Source organism: Schistocerca gregaria, chromosome 4 (assembly GCF_023897955.1).
Source record: "Schistocerca gregaria isolate iqSchGreg1 chromosome 4, iqSchGreg1.2, whole genome shotgun sequence".
In the NCBI taxonomy this organism is placed as follows: Eukaryota; Metazoa; Arthropoda; class Insecta; order Orthoptera; family Acrididae; genus Schistocerca; species Schistocerca gregaria.
This window is the reverse complement of record NC_064923.1, coordinates 760,563,871-760,572,942: the sequence shown is the minus strand read 5'-3', so window position 1 is coordinate 760,572,942 and position 9,072 is coordinate 760,563,871.

Genomic DNA, 9,072 nt, shown 5'->3' with positions numbered 1-9,072 from the left:
CTAACTTCTGCACCATTTCAGTGAAGTAATGTGTTCATTATAAATAAGTATTATAGTAGTTGTATTACACATTTATTACCTTATAAATAAATAAATAAATAAAGTTTATTTAATTTAAATTCAGTGCATTAGTATTTGTAAAATAACTCTTTCATATAGTGTTCATTAAAAAATGGCAATCATTCCACTTGGGGCCTGCGGAATGGTACATTAGCTTATTTGTTTTAGTTGTAAATATTTGTCATATATTGTTGTTTTTCTGATATGTTCTACATCCTGGAGGACCTCCTCACTATGGATCACTTGGAATGAAAGTACATCTAATCTAATCTAACCTACAATTTGTTTAGTGTCAAATGTACACATTAGTCATTGTTGTATGATTCATTTGTCATTTGTAGTCGACCACTATTAAATTATAATGCTTACAGCGTCATCTACTGCTACATTTTGTAACTATTTATTTTTCTTCTGCCATACATTTTCCCATTTCTCCGATAGTATTTCGTTGCAATTGGATGTCATTCTGGCCAGTGGTGTTGTTTCTACAGCGGTTTGAAAGCTTAACTTTAATTATAATCACCCTGTCCTTCAAGCAGCACATATTTTTGAAATGGAGATAGCTGATGTCGCCATTTGCAACTTAGTTTTAAGTAACTATGCTCATGTCTTGCGAGTTCCTCACAACGACTAGGAAGTGGCATGCAACCACCATTAGCACACAAGTGAACTGAATGACTAATACATTGTGTTAATATGATTCGAGGAAGAAATTCCTTTTGCTAATGGAATATTATGTTGGACCAAGGCTTGTGTAAGTTCCTCGTGTCATACAAGTTGCCCCAGTTACAGACACTGTCATTATTTCAGTCAAATTAGAGTTTGCTCAATATTTGGCCTTTCATTCTATCGTAACAGCACAAATAAAGCAAGCAGAAATGACTGAAGCAACATTGTTAGGTTCATCTGTCAAAATGGAGAATTTTACCTTTTGAAGCTTGGATCTAATTTTTGTGAGAGGAGGTAGTAGCACTTCTTATAACATTCATGCTTTTGTTCTTCTCATATCATTTTGTGCTATCTTAGAGTCAGGAAGTGCACTTTTTAACATACCTGTAGAATGGTCAGTTGTGTTAAAAGGAATATCATGACTTGCTAGGAAGTGTAAATTTAACCTCGGTGTCCGCAGTTCCTTAGTCGAATGTTGTTGTGACTTTAGACAAAACTTTGCAAAAATTGCGTGTGATTTTCCCTTTATATCGGTCACTTCATTAGTGGGATTTTTTGGTGCATATGTTTCTTTAATACAGTTAGAGTAGCTCCTATAGAATCATTTTAGTATTTGTATTTTGCGTTATATCAGTTACGTGCATCCTTTACTATCCATGAATGAAATGTTTGATACCCCTCCTCTGCCACACAATATTGTTGAAGCCTGTGCTGGAGGTTTCTCACTTTTTGACAATTCACCTCTTTGCATCTTTTTTTCCCTTTGGCTTAAAAACCCTGCATATCTCTTCATTACTACTTGACATTGCACCCACTTAGTAAATTACACAAATTAACACAAAATGTTAATCTTATATGTTGTTGGACAAGGGGTACTACCTGCCAAATTAGAGGGTGAAGAGTTGAGATGGCTGTTAAACAGCTCACAACACAGCTGTCGGCGTAATCTCGTGTAATGAGAAATCATACACTACAAGGAAGCATCTTCGAAATCCATTGTTAGCAAAATATTTAAGTATTAAGACGAATTGTAATGGAGACACGGTGCTAAAATGTACCTTTTTGAACAACGAGGTACCTATGGGGAGTTCGTATCAAAAGACGTTCGTACATAATTTTAACATGAGTGTAGATCATTGTTGTGGACATGCTTCGTAATTGCTTGATGGTAAGCTAGTAATGGATGCAGAGTTGACGAATTACGCAACGATTTCTCTCTTAGAAAGTAAAAATCCCAAAATTGCCATATTTTCTAGTATAATCCTTCACTTAGGATCATATATTACACAGGACTTGAAATTATGGTACCCATATGATCTTTATCATACACTTAACAATCTTGAGCAGCAATTACTCCACGATAACTGACGCAGAACACTTGTATTTTCGAAATACAGCCACCATGGAGCAGTAGTGGAAGGAAAGTGGCGCAACAACGTAGAACCGAACTGAACTTTTTGTGACACGACAAAATTTGAGTGTCTGAAGCCCCGCCACTAGTAACTAGGGGTTCACACATGCAACTGCAGTATACCACTAGCTGTGGCGACTCTTTCGTTGCGTGTGTGAAACAGGCTTGAGAAATGATATTATATTCCGCTACACTAACCTGCTTCTTTAGTTTCGCAAAAGAGTTAGGTAATATTTTGTTGCATGAGTCATTCCATGTGAATTCAACACACCTAGCAACCTGACCCTCTCGGATTTCTCTGAAATTTGGTGCATACAATGACCCAGATAAGAGATGGAAAAATACCAATTTGCACACCTGTATTACAACGGTGAAGAAAGTTACAGGCCGGGAATGTTTAGAATTTGTGCGAAATTTACATGTGTATGTCACAACATAAATGACTGTACTTCTGGTTTAGTTGAGTTACAGTAATGAAAATGGTACCATTGGAAAGCTCACGAATAGACCTAGACATTAATACGCCACATGGCAGGTTTCTGAGAATTTTCATACTAAAGGTCGTTGACCTTGACCTTTGACCTTGAATATCTCAAAACATCCCATCTTCAATTTTTTTGAAAAAAATATATTTAATTGCTCCAGTATGTTACTATAAATACAGCAAATATCAAGATGGCATACCAAAGGCATCATGCACAAAAATTATTTTGTCAACTTAAGTACACCATCAACATGCAGTAAGCAGCTATGTATCCATTTTTTTTCTATAACACCATCCAATAGCAGTTACTTTTATGCAGACCTGTTCTTTAATATTTCTAGCTGTGAACAGCCAATGAGAGACATTTTTATTTCAACCAATCAACATTAGCTTGTTCTAGTGAACACCCAATCAGAGAGATTTTTATTTCAACCAATCAACATTAGCCTGTTTTAGTGAACAGCCAACCAGACGGATTATTATTTCAACTAGTCACCATTAGTCCACTGATCTCTATATATTACGCAAATTTCGTTTCGTATGTTTTATGGCTGTCGCTTGTTTAACAAAGTGCAGTGTAAATGTGTTGTAAAGCAATATTTATTAAAAAATGTATTTCAAGTCAAAATTGTATTGTTTCAATCTGTTTAGAGAAGAAGGTCATCCAAGAGTGCAGAAGAATTTAAGGAATGTTCAGGAGTAGATGATAAACAATTATCCTAATGTATTGTTAGGTGGAAAAATTTGCAGTAAATGTAGAAAAAAATATCACAAAACCCAACAATAACTGCAGATGTTGCCTCAGTTGTGCCAGGTCCTTCCAGAGAAGATTTAAGCGAAGATGAAGTAGCATCAGATCTGGCCCCCGATGTTTTAAATAGTAGCATCCAGTATTTAGGTGAATCTCCTGTGAAGAAAAAGAGGCTTCAGAGTGAGAAAAGTACCCAAAGCAAAAACTGAAAGAAAAAAACAGCCTCTGTGTTGGAGTGTACTTATGTAGCACAACCGGAAAAAGAGGAGAGTGAAAATGGAGAAAGTGAAATTATCGCCGATCTGAAAGATAAGTTTCACAATTCAGACCATATGTGTGACAAAACACAAATTCTAGCTGTACTTCCAAAGAGTTGGAATAAAAGGAAAACTATGAAAGAATTTTCGGATTCAGATTACATGGTACAGAAAGCAAAACAGTTAGCAGCGGAACATGGTATATTAGTGACACCAAATCCAAACCCAGGTAAGACACTGTGTGAGAAAGCTATACAGTGTGTGCGTGATTTTTACTGTGATCATGATGTGAGCTGTATGATGCCAGAAAGAAAAGACTTTGTGTCTGTGAAAGAAAATGGAATTAAAGTACATAAACAAAAGCAGCTAGTGTTACACAACCTTAAGGAACTGTATGCATATTTCAAAGATAAATACCTAGATATAAATATTGTATTCTTCAAATTTTGTGAGTTGCGACCAAAAGCACTGTGTTCTTGGCAATGCCAGTGGATCCCATGCTGTTTATGTGTGTGTGTGTGTGTGTGTGTGTGTGTGTGTGTGTGTGTGTGTGTGTCTTTCACCAGAATTTCAAGTTAGTGATTAAAGATTGTTAACTTAAAGCATTAACAAAGAGTGAAGAATACACATTACCATCATACAAGCACTATGTAGCATTTGTTACATGTAATCCTGCACTACCAGCATGTTTCTTAGGTTCATGCCCCTATTGTCCAGGCGTGATAAGGCTAACTGATTATCTGTATGGTTCGTTTGGTAAGAAGTGCATTGACGAACTTGCATATAAGTGTTGGTTAACTACAGGCAGGGTAGTTCTAGAGGCTATAACAAAGTCAACAGATTATTTCATTGAGGTGCTTGCATCAAGGTTACAACAGCTCCTACCACACTCATTTATCTCCCAGCAGCAGTAGCATTTCTGTAAAATCACTAAAAAAGGTCTCAGAGTAAATGAGTTTCTTGTTCTTTGTGACTTTGCAGAAAATTACTCCTTCGCTATTCAGGATGAGGTACAAGGATTCCACTGGAATAATTCACAGGCTACAATTCACCGATTTGTAGCTTACTACAGAGACTCAAGCACTAATGAAATATGACATGTATCATATGTGGAAATGCTCCTTCATCATGATACAGTATGTGTTTATTCTTTCCAGACAATTTCATCAATTTCTTGAAATGTCAGTTTTCAAATCCAAAGCACATTTATTACTTTTCGGATAGATATGCTGCCCAATATAAAAACAGAAAGGACTTTATGAATCTGGCCTACCATCGAGAAGATTTTGATGTTACAGCAGAATGGCATTTTTTGCTACAGTGCATGGTAAAGGACCTTGTGATGGGGTAGCAGGGACTGTAAATAGATTAGCAAGACTTTCCAGCCTCAAGAAACCTTATGAAAATCACATTTTGACATCATGACAGTTGTTTGAGTAGCACAAGGAAAATATTCCTTCATGTGTCTTCCATTACACATCGGTTTCCCATCATGATAAAGATTCGGCCAACCTGAAACAACGTTTCAAAAATACAAGGACGATTCCAGGTACCAATAAGCTTTATTGTCTAATATCTGTTACCAAAAGTTTAGTAAATACAAAGACATATTATGCTTCTTTAGTGAGTTGAGAAGAGTCAGTGATTTCTATGGTTAATGAAATGCTATTAACAAATATACATGGATTTGTTGCCTGTATGTATGATAGTCATAGGTGGGTTGAATGTGTCTTACAAACATGTGAAGAAACAGATGAAGTAAAGGTCAACTTCTTGCATTCACATGGATCATCTGCGTCATTTGTGTTTCCTGCCATACCAGACACTTGTGTCATCAGAAAATATGACATTATCACAAGAGTGGATCCAGTGACACCAAATGAAAGGACATACAATCCCCCTGCATCAGATCTGGTGAACATTAATAATGTAGTTGGAGAATTGTGAGGAGAGATCTAATAACTTTTAATTCTCTTCCCATTACAACTGTAATGTAAATAATTCGTAATACCACTATAATAATGTAAACCATATTTTTGTACAATATTACGTATGGATTGTGCTTCATATATGTGTGTTACCTTCTTCATTTTGGTAGTGTATTGATGCTGACAAAATAATTTTTTGTGCATCATGCCTTTGGTGTCTCATCTTCATATTTATCATATTTATAGTAACATACTGGAGCAATTAAATTCTTTTTCAAACTATTGAAGATGGGGTGTTTTGAGATATTCAAGGCCAACGGTCAAGGTCAATGACCTTTAGTAAGAAAATTCTCAGAAATCTGCCATGTGGCGTATTAATGTAAAGGTCTATTTTTTAGCTTTCCAATGGTACCATTTGCATTGCTGTAATTGAATTAGAACCAGATTTACAGTCATTTATGTTGTGACAGATGCATGTGAATTTCGCACTAATTCCAAAATTTACAGACCTGTAACTTTCTTCACGGTTGCAACACACACCTGCAAATTGGTATTTTTCCATCTCTTATCTGTGGTCATTGAATGCATCAAATTTGAAAGAAATCTGAGATGGTCAAGTTGAAAATGTTATTTTACTGCGTTGAAATTGACATGGAATAACCCATAGTTTATATTGAGTAAAATACGCTACTTCTCTCACTGGTGCCATCTGATTTCTGTTTCTCTGATTTACATTGAATACGTTGATATCTTATCCTCAAGGATCAGTTCTGCGTACGCACTACACAGTAATAGGTTTGGCCATGCAGATAACTTGGTTAGTAGAGGTGGCAAAAAAAAAAAAACGTAACTGACAGAAATAACGGGTTACTGAAAAGTAACGGTTACTGCGATAACCGTTCCTCTGATACAGGCAGTTATTTCAATAACTGTCTAATGTCAACAGTACATCGCGCCATCCGTTAACCGAAGATCGTACTACGCTTTCCCGTCAACTCATCGGAGATCTGGCTAGGAACTAAGGAGAGGGTAGACCATTTGGAAGGCGTTCTATAGACCATGGGAATAACTGTGAGACTGCGCGCCATCTGTTGATAAGAAGTGTGTACTATATCGTGCGCCTTCGTTACTTTTAGCACAAACAATTAAACAAAGTTAATGTCCGAGCGGTGGCTGATAGGAGCTGTAGTACAGGCATTAACAAGTACGGTCGTACCCTTAAGCCACCGCCTAATACACTCCTGGAAATTGAAATAAGAACACTGTGAATTCATTGTCCCAGGAAGGGGAAATTTTATAGACACATTCCTGGGGTCAGATACATGACATGATCACACTGACAGAACCACAAGCACATAGACACAGGCAACAGAGCATGCACAATATCGGCAATAGTACAGTGTATATCCACCTTTCGCAGCAATGCAGGCTGCTATTCTCCCATGGAGACGATTGTAGAGATGCTGGATGTAGTCCTGTGGAACGGCTTGCCATGCCATTTCCACCTGGCGCCTCAGTTGGACCAGCGTTCGTGCTGGACGTGCAGACCGCGTGAGACGACGCTTCATCCAGTCCCAAACATGCTCAATGGGGGACAGATCCGGAGATCTTGCTGCCCAGGGTAGTTGACTTACACCTTCTAGAGCATGTTGGGTGGCACGGGATACATGCGGACGTGCATTGTCCTGTTGGAACAGCAAGTTCCCTTGCCGGTCTAGGAATGGTAGAACGATGGGTTCGATGACGGTTTGGATGTACCGTGCACTATTCAGTGTCCCTTCGACGATCACCAGAGGTGTACGGCCAGTGTAGGAGATCGCTCCCCACACCATGATGCCGGGTGTTGGCCCTGTGTGCCTCGGTCATATGCAGTCCTGATTGTGGCGCTCACCTGCACGGCGCCAAACACGCATACGACCATCATTGGCACCAAGACAGAAGCGATTCTCATCGCTGAAGACGACACGTCTCCATTCGTCCCTCCATTCACGCCTGTCGCGACACCACTGGAGGCGGGCTGCACGATGTTGGGGCGTGAGCGAAAGACGGCCTAACGGTGTGCGGGACCGTAGCCCAGCTTCATGGAGACGGTTGCGAATGGTCCTCGCCGATACCCCAGGAGCAACAGTGTCCCTAATTTGCTGGGAAGTGGCGGTGCGGTCCCCTACGGCACTGCGTAGGATCCTACGGTCTTGGCGTGCATCCGTGCGTCGCTGTGGTCCGGTCCCAGGTCGACGGGCACGTGCACCTTCCGCCGACCACTGGCGACAACATCGATGTACTGTGGAGACCTCACGCCCCACGTGTTAAGCAATTCGGCAGTATGTCCACCCGGCCTCCCGCATGCCCACTATACGCCCTCGCTCAAAGTCCGTCAACTGCACACACGGTTCACGTCCACGTTGTCGCGGCATGCTACCAGTGTTAAAGACTGCGATGGAGCTCCGTATGCCACGGCAAACTGGCTGACACTGACGGCGGCGGTGCACAAATGCTGCGCAGCTAGCGCCATTCGACGGCCAACACCGCTGTTCCTGGTGTGTCTGCTGTGCCGTACGTGTGATCATTGCTTGTACAGCCCTCTCGCGGTGTCTGGAGCAATTATGGTGGGTCTGACACACCGGTGTCAATGTGTTCTTTTTTCCATTTCCAGGAGTGTATGTCAATTTAGCTTGGACGGGTTGTATAAAGAGAGGTATCATAAGGAATTCAAGCGACTATGGAAATAACTGTCAGAGATCGGTATTTTCCTCTGGCAGCTATCGTTATTGGCTCACAGTTCTCGGTCTCTGGTAGTTATCGGGCTACCATTACAAGTAACCTGGAAGTTGGTAACGGAATAACTGTGTGTGTGTGTTCCTGATACAGTGACTCCAGTCTTAGACCCCGGTGAAATTACAGAGACGATAGTTACTGGAGCGAACAAATATTTACGTACTTCTTCGAAAATAGCTGCTGGCCATCGCGAATGACAAATAACCTGTCAGAAAGTATAATCTAATACAGTTGAATATAATAATTATTATCCTCATCAGTTGTCAGGTGAATGTCAAATATGTGAATATATCACAGTAACTGCACAGTAATTGATACAATGTCAGAAAGAAACAGAGTTACACACTTTAAATAAATTTATCATACACAGAATACCTGATCTTGACTGTTGCAACCAAGTGCTGTCAAAACTGAAATATAGCAGAATTTTTACCTAAGCTGGTCTATCAGTCTCTGTTACGATATTCATCTACAGATTAGGAGGAGGGGTCAATGGAAGCGTCTGATTCCACCCGCCTGCTTCGACGTAAAGGTGTTGTGGTGTGTGAATGTCATTATGGCACTGTGTTTATGAGTCGGTTTGTGTGTGTGGGGGGGAGGGGGCGGCGGCTGCCGATCTAGTTTGCAGTGCCGGAATTTGCTGGTGGTAATTAATTTTTTTTTCTAGGTGTGATGTTTTGTGTATTTATGGAGTATTGAATGTGATTTAATTTATGTAGGGATGTTTGATTTGTCGA